We start from the raw sequence: 17,327 nt of genomic DNA, 5'->3' as shown, positions 1-17,327 counted from the left end.
TGCGGCCTCCGTGTCCCCTGCGCGGCGATCGATCGCCCTTCCGAAGCGTCCCCAGCCCCGCAGAGGAGCAAGGCTCCCCAGGCGGGAGGAGACCGGAGACCCGGCCAGCACCTGCCTGCCTCCCTCCCGGGCCGTAGGCGGCTCCAGGGCGCCCCCAGCCTCGCCCGGGGAACGCAGCACGGCCGCCCGCTTCGCCGATCCGCGCCAAAGCGCCTCCGAGGCTCCGCCCGCCCGCGATCCCGCCGCGCGTCCCGCCCGGCTCCGCCTCCCCGCGCCTTCCACGTGGGGCCGTGGGCAGGGCGGTCTCCCACCCCCGGGGAGCCGGAGAGAGTGTCTGCCAGGGCGGAGCGGGCGCTGCCCAGATCCTCTCGGCGCGGGCTTTGGCTTTCCTTGGCTACTGGCTGGCTGGTCCTGAGGCGATTGGGTGGATCCTTTCCCGGTTTGGTCGTGCACAGCGGAACCCACTGGATCCGGGAGGAAAAGGGCAGGAACCCGGGATGTCGCTCTTATCCTAAGACTGCCGAGGAAGCAGCAGCTGCTCGGGAAACGAAAAAGGAAACTTCTCGGGTAAGATCGCTCTCAATGTCATAAGATCCCAGGGATCAGGTCGCTGCGGTGCTTCCCTGCCTCTGAAAAATCAAAGCGGTTCTCTTCTTTTGGGGCTCAGGATCTACGAAGCGCTGCTGGAGTTTTCCAGTTCCTGCCTTGATGTAAAAGAAAAGTGGACGAGGTGGTTGATCTAGTGGAAATCCAGTTGGTCTGTAAGGTGCTCCTGGCCCCGAATCTTGCTTTCCATAAACGACAGCCGAGATGCTCCAAAGCTGGGTCGGGTCAGGTCCGGGGAACGGCGCATCTGAAGTTCGCTGAAGGCAGCTTAGTTCTTCCTTAAGGTCGCCCCACCGTGTCCTATTCGGAATTGGGGTTGTGTGAATGGTGGGTTTCTCTTCTCCCTTTTAGTGAATGGAAGAAGGCATTCTAAGCTGGCGATAATTAATTAGGAACTAGGGGGCAGTGATGGTTGCTTGGTATAGTGGCCAGTGATGGTTGCTTAGTATAGAGGGCAGTGATGGTTGCTTAGTATAGAGGGCAGCGATGGTTGCTTCGTATAGTGGCCAGTGATGGTTGCTTCGTATAGTGGCCGGTGATGGTTGCTTCCTATTTGTGAACATCAACGGAAAGGTTGTGATCTTGCGTACATGCTGTAGCTCTGGGTGGGTGGATGGATCCATAGTGCATTTTTTTAACCTGCTGATCCTTCAAGGGGCTGAGGGTGGCATGCATTGATTTATTCATTTTATTTTGATTTAAATGGCTTTACTTCGCTGGTCTACAACACAGGGGACTCAGTTTAGCATAGTGGTAAGAGTGCTGGACCAGGATCTGGGAGGACCAGGTTTGAATCCCTGCTCAGCAACGGAAGTTCACTGGGTGACCTTGAGCCAGTCGCATCCTCTCAACCTGACCTACCTCACAGGGTTGTTGTGGGGATAAAATGGAGGAGAATGCTGTAAGCCACCTTGGGTCCCCATTGGGGGAAAAGGTGAGATATTAATGAAATAAATAAAAACATTTAATGCACATTTAAACAAAACTATGCAACCCAACAGGCTCCCAGGACAGAGTTAACATAGGAGATAAACCACGAGGAAGCCACAAACTGGTATCTGTTCTGCTTCCGTGGCTCCTGCAGGGCCACAGCCTTCAAGCCAAGGGACTAGAGCCTCTGGCCAGCCTCCAGCTATCTCTCATCTTGGCTTAAAGGTTCCCTTTCACGGTTCTCCCTTCTCAGTTTTGTCCTTCCAAAAACCCTGAGAGACTGGAGGCTACCAGGTCCAAGGTCACCTAGCAAGCTTCACAGCAGAGCAGAGATCCAGACCTGCCTCTCCCGGATCCTGGTCTGACCTCTCCACTACACTGGCTTGTAGGTTTCCCAAGTTTTCCATTGTGTGGACAGATCTTAGGCATTTGAGCTTTGAACTTGACTTAGTAGCCCTCTTTGTGCCTGATGAAGAAAGCTTCTGTAGCCTGGAAAATGTGGTTGATCTTTAAGGTGCTACCAGACTGGGGATTTTGTTTTACTTGAACGTAAGGATCATTCAGTTCAATGGGGCAACTCCCGGGGTTGCAGCCTGAAAATCCTTTGCCGCCCTGCCCCAAGGCAAGGTTATGTCAGTATATCCTCATGCAATGTTATCTTTATAACCTCATAACGAAAGAGATTAGGCGGAGGCCGTGTTTGTTTGTTTATGCTCCACCTTTCACCCAATGGGGACCCAAAGCAGCTCACATCATTCTTCTCTCCTCCCTTGTTTCACAACAGTCCTGGGAGGTAGGTCAGGCCAAGGGTGTGTGATTACTCAAGAAGCTTCCACGGCAAAGTGAGGATTCGAACCTGGGTTTCCCAGATCCTCGTCTGCCACTCTAACCACTACACCATACTGGCTGTCATCTGTGTCCCTGAGAGTGGCATAGTGGCCCCCAGTTTGTACTCACACTGCTCCCCGTAACATCTGCCATCCATAAGATTAGGGCAGGGTGCGTGTCAGCATCGTACGAGAGCTATGTCTGCCCCATTAAAGGAAGTGATGTTAGCATGATACATAATCATGTGATCTGTTGTAATCATGGGGTTGGAAACTGGGAAGATCTGCAATCTGGCTCTAGGTCAATGACAATAGTTTTGTTGCCAGGGTCATATAAACAAAGCAGAAGATGGTTAAGAGCCCTGGTAAAGCAAGCTATCTATACCAGCATGCTGTTCTCAGCAATGGCCACCCATAAATCCAGATACAAGGTCTGAAAGTGACAGTTGTCTATTTGCTGCTGAGCCACTGATATTGACTGGTACACTCTCTCTGAACATGGAGGCTCTGTTTAGTTAATAATAATTGATAGGCTGTTCTTCCTCTATGAATATGTCTAATTCCTTTAGAAGAGCATCAGGAACATATAGAGCAGAACCACAAGTGACAAAAGGCACAGGTTGGACACTTGTCAGCTTCCCTCAAGTTTTGATGGGAAATGTAGGCATCCTGGTCTCGCAGCTTCGCTCTCTGACTGCTGTCCAATGGACTTTTCAACTGTCACTTGTCCAACATTCCGCCAAGCTGCCTACATTTCCCATCAAAACTTGAGGGAAGCTGGCAAGTGTCCAGTCTGTGCCTTTTGTCACTTGTGGTTCTGCTCATAGATGTCCTGGGTCCTTCTGGCACAGAACTTCCTGCTCTGACTGTGGCTATCCATATCTCTGTCTTTCCCAGCATTTCCCAAATCCTTTTAACAAAAGGCCAGATACTGAACGAGATATTGTACTTGCAAACCTTGTGTTTAACCACTCAACTGTGGCCTTACCCCTAATTTGATTCCAACCTGGATTCCCTCTGGCAACCTTTGTGGCACTGGAAAGACAATGCAAACATAATCCTTAACCATGGTTTGTTTTCCTTAAACCATGGTTAAATATCATGTTTGAATCGCCTACATCGTGGTTAAAGATTGGCCATAAACTAGGATGTGAAACCAGGGTTTGCAAACCATGTGTGTTAACCACAGTTAAGCATTGTCCCTGCACTGAGCAAGCCATGGTTAAGTCAGTTTTCCTGGCTTATTGCCATCTTTGCTTGCAAGGTGATCAGCAAGTCTGGTTGTTGTCTCATATTATGGCACAAGTATTTTAGAGCCAGAGCCCACTTAGTCAGATGCTGACTACACTGGCTTTTTAAAAAATATATATTTGGTACTGCAGTCAGTACTTATTGAGGACTAGCTACTTTGACCTAAGCATGCTGGCAGTCTTTTCCCTCGGGGTAGCAACGACTGGCACTGCAGTCTGAAATATTTGCAGGGCCCTGGTGCCATCTCAGACCCTTGCTGCAAAATTGACGTAGCGCTACGTTTTGTGCCTTTGCACAGGTGTAACTAATAGCACACCTTAATGCGCTGGCTCAGCAAACTCTCTCCCACCAGCCGTCTCTTTGTGACTGATGCAAATGTAATCTAAGAAGTGGGTTCTCGCTTCCTTCCCATTTTGGATGACACATCTATCTTCAATCACACAGTTGTGCCCTCAATAATAAAAAAAAAAACTCAGATTGTGTTTCAGTTTGTTATCCTTCGGACTTGATCTGTCGCATAGACCAAATTCATTTTTATTTTAGCCGGATACATAGGGATAGAGTTGCACCAAGATAGCTCAGAATTTTTATGGCTTGTGTTTATTTCTACAAAATGGTTTGCGTCTTTTATTGGTCTCTGCTCCCGCTCCCCCTTACAAAAAAAAGTACAGCCTGTACTATTATAGCTCGCAGGGCTTTTTTTCCACTCAGCGCGGAGGGCAATCTCAACTCCCCTCTGTCTGGAGATCAGGGGGCGGTGCCACCAGCCATGTGACCATTTTCAAGAGGTTCTGGAACTCCATTCCCCCGCGTTCCTGCTGAAAAAAAGCCCTGATAGCACAAGACAAAAAGAGGACAGGATTGGATCCAGTTGCAGTATTGCAAACGGTGGCATTGCACCAGTGCAGCAAAAGATCTGGGACATTGCATTGTCCTGTTTGCACAAGGATTTGCACGAGCCAGCTGTGGGAGAGAGGAATGTAGAAGAGACAGGTCAGGAAATAGTTCACATGTGCATAATTCTCTCTTGGCGACTGAAAAATCCAGTGATGGCATGCGTGCATGAATGGGCCATCAGAGATCTAATGGTGCAGACAGAACTTGACCAGAATGCTTTACTGGGGAGTCAGTTCACACATTCAGCAGCTAGTCGTCAAGTATTGGGGAATCAAGTAATGGATAGCCCTAAGTAGAATAGCTTCAAGAGGGGACTGGACAAATATATGGAGCAGAGGTCCATTAGTGGCTATTAGCCACAGGAGATAGATGGTATTCTCTTTGTGGGGAGGTGGTGCTCTGTTGTCTTGGTGCTGGAAGGAAGGCAGTGGGAGGGCTTCTGGTGTCCTGGCCTCACTGACAGTCCTTTAGATGGCACTGGATTTCTAACCACTGTGTGTGACAGAATGTTGGACTGGATGGGCCACTGGCCTGATCCAACATGGCTTTGCTTATGTTCTTATGTTCTCATGTTAATATTGTTCAGTCAAGTGGGAAAAGAATTCCCCCTTATATTGGTGTGACAATAGACCTATGCGGATACAATGGTTAAGCATAGACTTTTTCTTCAGCCATGGTTAAATATCATGTTTGAATATCTAAACCATGGCTAAAAATTGGCTGCAGAACCAGAGCTTCAGGTAGGTTTGCTAACCATGATTTAGTTAGTAGAATCCTATTCACACAGGTGGGAAAAGTATCCCCTCCTTATACTGGTATGACAGTAGACCCATGCAGATACATTGGTTAACCATAGTCTCTTTTTCTTTGACTATGGTTAAATATCATGTTTGAATACCTAAATAGTCATTAAAGATTGCTTGCAAAAAGAGAGCTTGAATTGGGTTTGCTAACCAAATTTTGTGTTAACCATGGTTAAGCATTATGGGTCAGCTCCAACCAGATTTTCCACAGGCAAAGAAGAGAGCACCTTTGACCCAAAAAATCTGTGCTGAGGATCATGGGACCTACAGAGACAAAAGGTATGCGAGATAGGAACTGTAGCAGGGAAGGAGACTGAGTGAAAAATCTGGCTGGGTCCGATGTTATATCTGCGCTAAGCAAGCCACGGTTACGTCTGCTTCCTTGCCTCTTCAGCTTCAAAGCAGGTTTTATGATTGTCTCCCTATCTGTGCCTTCCAGGAGCAGGGCTCAGATTGGAAAGCTAACTCGTGGTTTCATTGTCCAATTAGGGTGGAACCTGATTAAGGCAGCAAACCATGGTTTGCGCTAGCCATGGTTAAACGTATCTACAATGTGATGATAAAATGTGAGTGTTCAAGTTTGCATTTGTTGAACGGGTTGTGATCCAAGGTCCAGTTAGATCACAGGATGTCAGTTTGGGTCTGGTGGCTGCTATCTCCCCCCTCTCCCACCAGCATCAAGACCAGTATTTGAAGGCACTGAAGCAGCTGGCTGGAGGATTACTATTGGAAGGGGTTGTAAATATGGCTGAGAAAAGAATGAGCTAAGATATATATTTTGGGCTGCTCTCTGGAAAAAAGGAGTTGGGTTAGTTTCATAAAAATCCCCCTTCCCCCTTTCTGCTAAAAGTAGTTCTTGAAGTTAAATCAAAACCAGCTGGAGCTACCAGCTGTAACCTTGAGGCTATTTCTCAGATACACAGAAGTGTTTCTGCAACTGCGAGTATGAGAAAGAGCTGGAGAAAGGTGGGCTGTGATCTTCTTGGCTTGTGGAGTTCCAGCGATGATGGTGGTGGCCAGGTAGTCACTTGTTAGCAGCACTCCTAGGGAGAGATTGACCATTTAACATACAGGGAAATTTCCAGGGCTATTTTTATGTCCCAGTCTGCTCCTAAACATCCCATACAGTTGCCTGTAATACGGGAGTACAGAATTGTCATATACTGAACTTGGCCGTCGGTCTGTGTAAGTCAGCATCTTAGGCAGAGGTCTTTCACATCCCCTATTACCTGAACTTGCTTTGGTCTACTAAGGTCCGTATTGTCTACTGTTAACTGTCAGCAGCAATCCCGGGGTCCTGAGAGAGGATCTTTCATATCACCTGCTACCTGCTCCTGCTGGGGATTGAACCTGTGACCTTCCACCTGCAAAGCAGATGCTCCACCACTGAGCCATGGTTGCTGCCCTTAATGAGAACGCATGAAAATGCCTTATACTGAGTCCGTTTGTCTATCAGAGTCAGGATTGTCTACTCTATTAGTGGTCCTCTGTTGTCTCAGGTGGAGGTCTTTCAGAACACCTTTGTCTTTCTAACTGGAGATGTCGGAGATCAAGCCCAGAACCTTCTGAGTGTAAAGCAGATGATCTTCCTGTAAGCCACAGCTCCACCCCTTAGGTGGGAGATGATATGCAAACATTGTGTTCTTTCCCATCAGAGCATCAAGGACAGCTGCATTGTATTTGCAGCCACCCTTTATAAGACTACATGATTCTGGGAGTCTTCTTTTTTCTGGCTGGAAGCATCCAGAAGAACGCAAGGAGTTCTCTTACGGCTGAGTTAACGCCACCAGCTGAGCTGTCTCTTTTTGTTCAATCAGAAGGTCAATTCGCAAGATCATTTTTCAACATACTGAAACCAACCCCCACGTTGACTTTCTAGAGGATTTTTGCATCCTTTCAAATGCTCCAACATGAATAGAGGTCATCGCCCAATGCGTCCTGCAGAACTTTCAAACAGTGGGAAGTTGGAACATCAGCACATCAGAGCATCATTCATAGCACTGCTTGTCTGGTGAAAAGAAGGCAAGTTGCACTGATACAAGTTTGCCAGGATTGCTATTTCTTATGCAAAAAGTATTTGTTGGCATGTTGTGGCCCTTTACGTACATTGTCTAAGAAAAGTATATCAGATATTACTACTCGCTTACTCCGAGTGAGCCTAAAAGGATGAAAGGCTTGCTTTAAACCATAAAAATGATGACTGAACTGAGATGTGAACTCAGCTCATGTGCTTAGCTGTGATACTGCACCAGGTCTTAACAGAAATGGGGAACTAACATAGGTTCTCGAGACAATTGAAACCAAGTCACATTCCAACAATTGAAACCCAAGTCAGGACAATTGAAACCAAATCACATTCTTCTACAAAGAGAAAATGCAAGAGCTTCTGGAATTGTGCAGCAGTTAAAACTATTATTATTGCTAGATTACCATTGATATTATACTCCTGCTTTCCGGGTCCAAGGCATTAATGTAATCCCCGTAACATCAGTCCGCACACACCACAATTGCTGTGCTGATGCATCAGAAAGAGCTGGAAGGGTGTGTTATAAAAGACTTTAATTGTTAGATAGTTTCGGATAGGTAGCTGTGTTGGATTTGAGTCCAGGGGCACCTTGGAGATCGACAAGATTTTCAGTGTATAAGCTTTTGAGAGTCAAAGATAGTTAGTTTGGTGTAGTGGTTAAGAGCAGCAGGAGAACTGGGTTTGATTCTTCACTCCAACACTTGAAGCCAGCAGGGCATCCTTGGGTCAGTCACAGCTCTCTCAGAGCTCTCTCAGCGCCATCCGCCTCACAGGGTGATTGTTGTGGGGATAATAATAACATACTTTGTAAACCGCTCTGAGTGGGTGTTAAGTTGTCCTGAAGGGTGATATATAAATTGAATACTGTTATTATTGTAACGTAAGTTGGTATTATCTCCTTATTGTAGATAGAAGGCTCAGGCCACTCAACTTGTCTAAGGCCACCATTTCCATCGCTGCCTGTCACATTTTTATCCACCTTTCCTCCCAAGAGCTCTAGCTTGCTCTTTTATCCTCACAACAACCCTTGTGAAGTAGGTTAGGGTAAGAGAGAGAATTGTTGTTGTCCTGAGAATTTCAACCTCGATTGCCCATATCTTTGTCCAACCACTACACCAAGTTGGAAGTAGAGAACTTGTGAGCTACGGCTTGCTCTTTTAGCCATTGTGCAACATCAGCCGTCTGTGAAAACCATACTTTCTTTTCAGATGATAACACAACCACGCACCCCCAAGGGAAACCAAGTACGCCCCCCTTTGTATACTTACTAGGAAGAAAGCCACTGGGTGCAGTAGGTTTTACCTCTGAATTAACATGCATAGTATTGGGCTGTAAAAGAACCAGTCCAGTAACTCTTGTTAGCTTTGTTATAGAGCTATCTCATAAATGTAGCGGTGAAGATCGGCCCTAGATTAACCTTGGAGTAGATTCAGCAGTTTTGTTTGTTTGTTTTAATGCCCTGATTTATGGAGGCTCCTAATGGTAAAGTGTGAGCACCTCAGCTTAGAATGTGCAAAGGAATATCGTGTGCTCTTTACTTACTAGCCACGTCAAACATCTGATGTTGGTCCCGAGAGTTCAGATTTGATCGGCTTTTTCTGGCCTTGAAAATGGCCGGACAGCAATAATTGTTGGAGGTTACAAGTGGAGAACTTTGAGAAAGTTATGCAGTTGGTCTGGATAGGTGAGTCTGGGTAGGAGTATTTTAGTAAATGATAAGGCATTGAAACCTGGAAGGAGCTGCATTCTGACCCTGCCTTCTTTCAGAGGCTGTCTCCAGACCCTTTCAAACATCATCTTGGCATTGCATGCTGTCCTCCAATGCTCCATTAACTCTGAGAAAGCCCAGGTTACATATCCACAATGCAGCACCCTCTGTATATGTGTAGGATTTCCCAGCAGCTGAGGCGGTGCTGAAGTGGGGGAAAGCTGTACTGAGTACTCCTCTACTACCATCGTGGGCACAGCACGTTACCAGGAGGATGTGGAAGAACAGGTTGGGGAAAGCATTTTGAAATAAAGGCATATTGACCCTTCCTCTCTAGTAAAGAGTCCAGTGGAACCTTTAAGACTAATCAACTTTATTATAGCATAAGCTTTCGAGAACCACAATTCTCTTCGTCAGTTGCATGGAGGATAGGAAGAAATTGTGAGGGGAGAGGGTGCAGGTGATGAGGGGAGGGAGGAGAGGGTGCAGGGAGTGAGGGACACTACTCTAGTAGGTTTAGTTTACTTTTCATTAACACAAGCCATTTTGGCCTGAGAGTGTCCTTATTTCTAGGACAGAAGCCTCATTTGCTTTGAAACTGCTGAGGATGATGAGCACATGAGAAAGCTGCTGTAGCATACCAGTTAAGTGGTTTGGCTGTGAATCAGCACTCTACTGGTTCCAATCCCACTACTGTCATGAGCTCAGTAGGTGGCCTTGAGTAAGCCACTCGTCTCAGCCCCAGTTCTCCAGCTGTATTGTGGGGATAATAATAACGCTGATTTGTTCACCACTCTGAGTGGGGCACTAATCTGTCTAGAAGAGCAGTATATAAGCACAGTTGTTATCATTGTTGTGACGATGACAATGATGAAGAGACTCTCCATGGTTTCAGGTAGATGACTTTCACAATACCTGTAGATATCAGGGACTGAACCGGGGACCTTCTGCATGCAAAGCAGATGTTCTACCTCTGAGCTGTGGCAACTCCCAAGCTACCACTAGTCTATCAAGATCAGTACTTTCTATGCCAAATGTCCCCTCGCTCCCCCCCCCCCCCAAAACATTCTCCCCTTCCAAAAATGTTCACAAATGTTGCATTGGATTCAATATAGATTTTTTATTTCACATTGATTTTTATTTTGCCTTCGATAAATCATACACCACAATTCCAACATAAATATGAGCAATAATTACAGCAGAGAAGAGAAGGTGGAAAAAAATCGATAGTTACACTGCTAGTTTGATACCAGAAATCAAAAAAGGGTGCCAACTTTTAAAGAAGCAAGGTCTTTTCTGCCTACCCTCTCTTACTCAAACCAATTCTGTTAGATAAGAACGTGTAAGCAAGTACCAAACTTTTTGAAGCCATTCTCATATTGTAATTGGACTAGATTTCTTCCCATTTGGACTATGAAAAGTTTGACCGCTTTTTAAAATTTTATTTTTTTAAAAAGTTAAATCATAAACTTACGTGCCAATGGAATATCATCTTCTAGTATTCACAAAAATACACTTTTGAAGAAAAAGCTAATCTATAAGATAATCTATAAGAAGTTCAGGGTTAAGTTTATCTGACTGTTTTAATAAAAGGACACGACTACTACATATCACAATGAGCACAAAGTATGTGACATAAAGTTGCCATCTCCTCGCTTGAGGTGGGAGGTTCCCCAACCGAGCTGTCATTGCCTGCTGCTGATATGTGCACCATTACATCCCTCTAAAAGCATAGAGTTTCCAGCAATTCCTAGAGCGTCTTGCTGTGACTTCTAGATTTTCTCCAGAAGTGACATAATCATGGCCACCATGCCGCCTCCCACCATGCCCCCACCCCCACCAACCCCAACCCCAATTTTTAAAATAATAATAATAAGAAGAAGAAGAAGTTGTCCTTCAGGACATCAACACCCACTCAGAGTGGTTTACAAAGTGTGTTATTATCTCCACAACAGGAGGTTGGAGGTCTGATACAATATCTTTTGTGCCATCCTTCTGGCCTACATGATGATGTCACTTCTGGGAAGTGACATCATCGTGTATGTCATGTGCCACCCTGGGAGCTCCCAGGGCAATTCACAGGGGGACAATCCAGGCCAAATCGGGCCCAATTCAGGCCAATTCAGCCTGGATCGGGCCTCTGTGGAGCATGGGAGTGCTGCTGCACTATGCAGTGGCCCAATTTGGGCCGGTTTGTTCCCCAATAGGCCTGATCTGGGGCGATTCGACCTCAATTCGGCGCACATTCTTGGGGTGCCTGCCGGTGGCAGACAACCTCCTGGAGTTTTCCACCTCCTGCTGACCTCTGGCAGGACGGCAGGCAAGGTGGCAAATCCCCAGGAGTTTGCCCACCACCAGCAGGCACCTGGGAACCCTAGAGGTGGGTGGGTCCAAGAGAGCTATGGGAGAGCTGTGACTGACCCAAAGTCACCCAGCTGGCTTCAAGCAGAGGAGTAGGGAATCAAACCTGGCTCTCCAGATGAGAGTCCTGCTGCTCTTAATCACTATACAAAACTGGCATTTTTAATTTTAAGCTTTGAAATACCTGTTTTATAAATATATCTTTTATAAGACATTTATATATTTAAGTCAAGACACGTAAAAACATCAGAAGAGCCCTGCTGGATCAGACCATGAGTCCATCTAGTCCAGCACCCTGTCTCACACAGTGGCCAACCAGTTGCTATGGAAGGCCAACAGAGCATAGAGGCCGAGGCCTTCCTCTCATGCTGCCTCCAGGAACTAGGGTTGCCAGCTTCAAGTTGGGAAATTCCTGGAGATTTGGGGGGGGGTTAAGCCTGGAGAAGGCAGTGTTTGAGAGGGAAAGAACCTCAGCATGGTATAATTCCATAGAGTTCACCCTCCAGAGCAGCCATTTTCTCCAGGGGAACTGATATCTGTGGCCTGGAGATCAGCTGTAATTCTGGGAGATCTCCAGCCATCACCTGGAGGTTGGCACCCTACGTGGAACTGGGATTTGGAGGTTCACTGCCAATAAATGTGGAAGTTCATATCCTGGGCTATTTCCACACACGTTGAATAATGCACTTTCAATGCCCTTTAGCAATCCTTTGGAAGTGGATTTTTTGTTCCACACATGAAAAAGCAGTTCCAAATGTTCACTAAAGAGTATTGAAAGTGGATTATCCAACATGTGTGGAAGCAGCCCTGCTTTTTAAGTGCTAAGGTTTCAAATTATGTCAAACTGAGGTGGAGTTGGTTGTTGTGGGTTTTCCGGGCTGTATTGCCGTGGTCTTGGCATTGTAGTTCCTGACGTTTCGCCAGCAGCTGTGGCTGGCATCTTCAGAGGTGTAGCACCAAAAGACAGAAATCTCTCAGTGTCACAGTGTGGAGAAGATGTTGGCAGGTCATTTATATCTACTCAGGAGTCGTGGGGGTGGGGTGGGGGGTGGGGAGGCCCTTGGAAAGCTTGGTGGGAAATGTGGGGTTGCCCCTGTAAAATATGGGAAATGGTTATGAAATACAGCCTATTGGTCATTAATGCTAGATTAATATATCTGATTCTCAACTTGGACCCATCTGTGGATATTTAAATCCAGAGTTTGGAGCCGTGAACAAACAATTGGGGGGGGGGGATTAAAATATATGCAATCCTTACTTTCCTGTCAAACCTAAATCTAGTTTGTTTCTTAAACAATGTTAGTGCATCGTACTAATTGGCATATTTATGGAATTTCAAAGTAGAAATGCCATAATTTTCTACAAGAAAAATTGCTAATGTGTCCAACAGTAAAGTAAGAGAGCACCGCAAACTGCTGCAGCCTAAGATACCTTAGCATAGTTCACTAATTTCAAAAGAAATATACGTACATACATACATACAATATGCTGTAGCGTAGTGGTTAAATGATTGGGTTGGGAATCAGCACTCTGCTGGTTCGAATCCCACGACTGCCACGAGCTCAGCAGGTGGCCTTGGGTAAGTCACTCCTCTCAGCCCCAGCTGTATTGTGGGAATAATAATAACACTGACTTTTCACCACTCTGAGGCTGATTCCACACACGTTGGATAAATGCACTTTCAGTGCACTTTAGCTATCGTTTGGAAGTGGATTTTTTGTTTCACATTCAAAAAATTCAGTTCCAAATGATCTCTAAAGAGGATTGGAAGTGCATTATCCAACGTGTGCAGAATCAGCCTGAGTGGGGCACTGATTTGTCCAGAAGAGCAATATATAAGTGCAGCTCTTGTTGTTGTTCTTGTTGTTATACATACATACATGCATGTACTTAAAAACTGAAGAGAAGGAGTTCTAGGAAGAAACATTCTTTTCCCAGTGTTCACATCTCCAGTTAGACAAAGAGAAAATGTCACTTTATAGTCAAGTTGGGATTTTAACTCAGGACCTGCCGGCCCTAATTTAACTGCCTAGTATACTGCGTCAACTCTATAATGTGTGGAAAGGCTTCTAAAAATCTAGTTAATATGACATTTGTGGATACTTTTATTTTAGGAATGTGCATCGCTTCTGGATTCGATGCTGTTGCTCGTCTTCCAGCAGTGATGTTGGAAAAACTTTTGAAATTGTTTGGAAGTTTAAGTGCCACGCTAGGAACTGTGAAAGTATCTGAGAAGGATGATTGGCTTTAGAAGAAGAAAAACTGTGCCAAAGTGCGGTCTTCTTCTCCCACCGTTGCATTATCCCTTGCCCTTCTATTGCATTAAGCCGGCCTAGTTCCTAGCTGCTGGGCTGTGAATTTGGGTGTGGACTTTTGGAAATCCAGTTCTCCTCCTTTGAGCTGAGATGTCACACCGCTGGAATGTTAATGAACGATGGCAATTAAAGCTGTGTTGCAGAGGAGTTTTCAGGGGGGGTGATTTGTCCCGTTGATGAAGGATATGAAACGGAGATGCTTCCTTAGGAAAAGGGAAATGAGTGCTGCAAAACAGACTTCCTCGGTAATTGCTTCCAGATGCCAACGGCAGTGGATGGATAGCCGATTTGATGGAGCCAGTGATAGAAATAGGAATAAAAGAGAGGGAGAGGGAGAGAGTGTGTGGACTGTTCTTCCACTGTTGACTCATCACAGCATAAGGCAAGACTTATTGCTGTTGGAAGGGAATGGAAACATGGCTGCTGAAGATGCGTCAGCCGTCTCCTTTTCTTCCGAAGGAAGATTAAAAACACAGTATAGTTTTCGTAGATCAGCTCCCTGCTGAGATCAACTTAGGCTCCTACGCTCAGGGGATCACTTCCACAACAGTTTTAAGAAGCTTTCTGAGGCAAATAATCAAACGGCTCAGTGCAAAAAGCGAACAGTGTGCAGAGCTGCGGGCACCCTTGCCAACGTGTGCGCAGATTCAGTAAACAAACATCCTGCACCGAGGCCAAGCACAACCAAGTTCTCCAACTGGCATAAACAGTTCGTAGGATGTACCCACAGATTGTTAGGATATTACACGGGCGTTCATTTATTTCTCCCCAGGGATGACCCTGAAACATCCTCTATATCATCTTCACAACAGCTGCTCTGTCAGGTGGCAAAAATAGAAAAGAGTCCAGTAGCACCTTTAAGACTAACCAACTTTACTGTAGCATAAGCTTTTGAGAATCACAGCTCTCTTCTTCAGATGCAACCTCTGGATCTGTCAGGTAGGCTAGGCCGAAACAGAGTGACTGACCCAAGGTTGCCCAGCAATAGGGTTGCCAACTCTGACATGGGAAATTCCTGGAGATTTGGGGGCAGTGCTGGGGGTGGTCAGAGTTTGGGAAGGGAAGGAGGTCAGCAGGAATGTGGTATCACTTTAGGACTTCCGTTTCTCCTGGAATCCACTCTCTAAAGCTACCATTTCCTCCATGGGAGCTGATCTGTGTTACCCGGAGATCAACTGTAGTACCACAGAAACTCCAGGCCTCCCCTGGAAGCTGGCAGCGCCACCCAGCAAACTCCCATGGCAGAGTGGGGATTTGAACTCAGGTTTCCCAACTTCTAGTACAATTCTCTAATTGCCACATCATGTTGGCTTGCATGGTAGCAATCATTTGCTAGTAGATCGGCTTGCCCATACCAGAAAATAAATGATCGCTACAGTGCAAGCTCATGTATGATTGCTGTAGCACGCTGTAGCACAAAAGAAGCACAATCTCCAAAAATGTGTGGATGCAAGATACTTCAAGGGGATCTGCAGTAGATCTCAGAAGAGCGGATTTGAACAACAGTTTAACAATGCAAACTCATTGGGGAAAATGTATAATGCTACAGTGGGAAACAGGTCACAAATAGGAGCCACACTTCCTTGGTTATTGCACATTTGCAATCAACAGGCAATGTGTAGCTCTAGCAATACAGTATGGTTTTAGCATGCATTAGGTAGTTTTCTGCGCATCATTGGCTATTGTGCTATTGTTGCACTATAGTGATCACTTACTACTTGAATTATCTGGTCTAGACAGAAAAATCCAGTCATGAAATATCATTTGCGCAACGACTGTGAAATAGCCAACAAAGTGTGGATGCAGCAAGCTTCAGCAAGGATGGCATTCGTTTTTATTTTAATACACATCCGCTTGTGTTTTTTCCCTTTTGTGTAGACAAGCGTCTAAAGATGTTTTTACTCAGCTCAGCCATGTCTGTTTGTCTCGATAGTCAGAAATAGCTGCTCTGTTGTCAATTACAATGAATTATTTTTAATTCGCAAGCCAACTGGCTTTCCTCTTCTATGGTTCTTGCTTTGTGTCAGCTGAAGTCGTCTTGCAGGCAGTTTGCTCTTTATCTTCCTGGGACAGCACTTCTCTTCTGCTACGTCATGGACAACGCGCTCAGGAAGGAATCTACTCTTTTATTACTCTTCTTTCTGCGTTTGAATTTGCATCTTTCGTTAGACCATCCGAATGGAAGAAGGAGCTTGTATTTTGCAGGGGAGGTTGTAGAAATAATAAATCAGATTATGGACACCATTCATAATGAAAATCAAAACGTCATGACCGAAATCTTAGTTTGACTGTCAGCCTTCCCGCACCTGCAAGTACCCTGTTATATCTTCCTCTTTTCACAACAGCCCCTGTAAGTGGCATAGTAGAGAGCTTCAAGATAAGACCTTTTCGGACATTATGTTTGCAGTTATGCAAACTGCACATACTAGGAGTTTGCCAGTTGCCAACTGCATCTTGGGAAATTCCTGATTCCACCCTCCAAAGCTGCCATTTTCTCCAGAAGAATTGATCTCTGTAGTTAGGGTTGCAAGCGCTTTAGTGATGGCAGAGAATCCCTGGCCCCCAAGCTGGCATTTCTCACCATCACTCTGATTGGTGGCAGAAGAAAAATAAAGGGCTATCAGCCAATGGCTTGATATCACTTCCAGGAAAACTGGGAAGTGGCATCATGCCTCTCTAGGAATTGCCAAAAACTCTATGGTTTCACTATAGACTTTCAGCCAGGTCCTAAAGAGCATGTGTTGTCATTTTTGGGTCTCCCTAGAAGTGACATCACATTGATAGCCACCCACCCATATTGCCACTCCCCCCCCCCCCGGTGTCCCGTTGCTAGCCATGCTGGTCCTGACAACCCTATCTGTAACCGGGAGCTCAGTTGTAATTCTGGGAGATCTCCAGACCCCACCTGGAGGTTGGCAACCGTAATGTGCACTGTCCGTGAATCACTTGCTACTTGCAGTCACCATTTGTCTGAACAGGGCAGTAGGAAAATACACATGTTGCTCTATTTAGACAAAATGGTGAACAAACATGTCGGGAAAATCATGGTGGCATATGACTCCAGCACACACGCTTAGATCCCCTCAGATGAAATGTCTGAAAGATCTACTGATGTTCTGTACAAAGTGCTCCTTAGGAAGTGAGTGAGAGCTGTATGCTTCTCTTAGGACCAAACTAAACAGTGCGGGGAGAGTCATGTTTGCTGTTCATATGTCTGCCTCATTTAAATAATGTTGTCAGCTGGGCTAGAGAAAAATGTACCTGTCCCTTTAAGAGGGACTTAATGGGATATTATTTACCAGGTGATACTTACCTTCATGCCATGAAAAGATTTAATTGTTAATTTCCACACACAAAACCTCTATTAAAAAAGACAGAAACATTTTTCTTCAGGCTGGTTGGCAACCTTACATTTAGAATGTAAGAAGAATACTGTTGGATCAGAAGAGTAGTACATTTACTCTGGCATGCTGTTTCATACTGTGACCAACCACAAAACAGCCAACTATGGAGGCTAAGGCCTTCCCCTTATGTTTTCCTCTTAGTCCTGTAAATCTGAAATTTACTTCACTTCTAAAGTTGAGGGGAGGGGTGATGTATGTT

At 45.5% G+C, this 17,327-nt stretch overlaps 1 protein-coding gene across 4 annotated transcripts in view; it reads left to right on the top strand.

Moving 5' to 3' along the window:
* The first annotated feature begins 351 nt into the window (after nt 1–351).
* INF2 (inverted formin 2) overlaps nt 352–17,327 on the top strand; it is a 93,719-nt gene continuing 76,743 nt past the window's right edge. For all 4 annotated transcript variants that reach the window (XM_054971010.1, XM_054971009.1, XM_054971008.1 and 1 more), the window contains exon 1: nt 352–567. The gene's annotated coding sequence lies outside the window, so the exon portion shown is untranslated. The remainder of the gene's footprint in view (nt 568–17,327) is intronic.

This window comes from Eublepharis macularius, chromosome 2 (assembly GCF_028583425.1).
Source record: "Eublepharis macularius isolate TG4126 chromosome 2, MPM_Emac_v1.0, whole genome shotgun sequence".
Taxonomy (NCBI): Eukaryota; Metazoa; Chordata; class Lepidosauria; order Squamata; family Eublepharidae; genus Eublepharis; species Eublepharis macularius.
The sequence above is the reverse complement of the archived record's forward strand: the minus strand, read 5'-3'. Positions and strand labels throughout refer to the sequence as shown.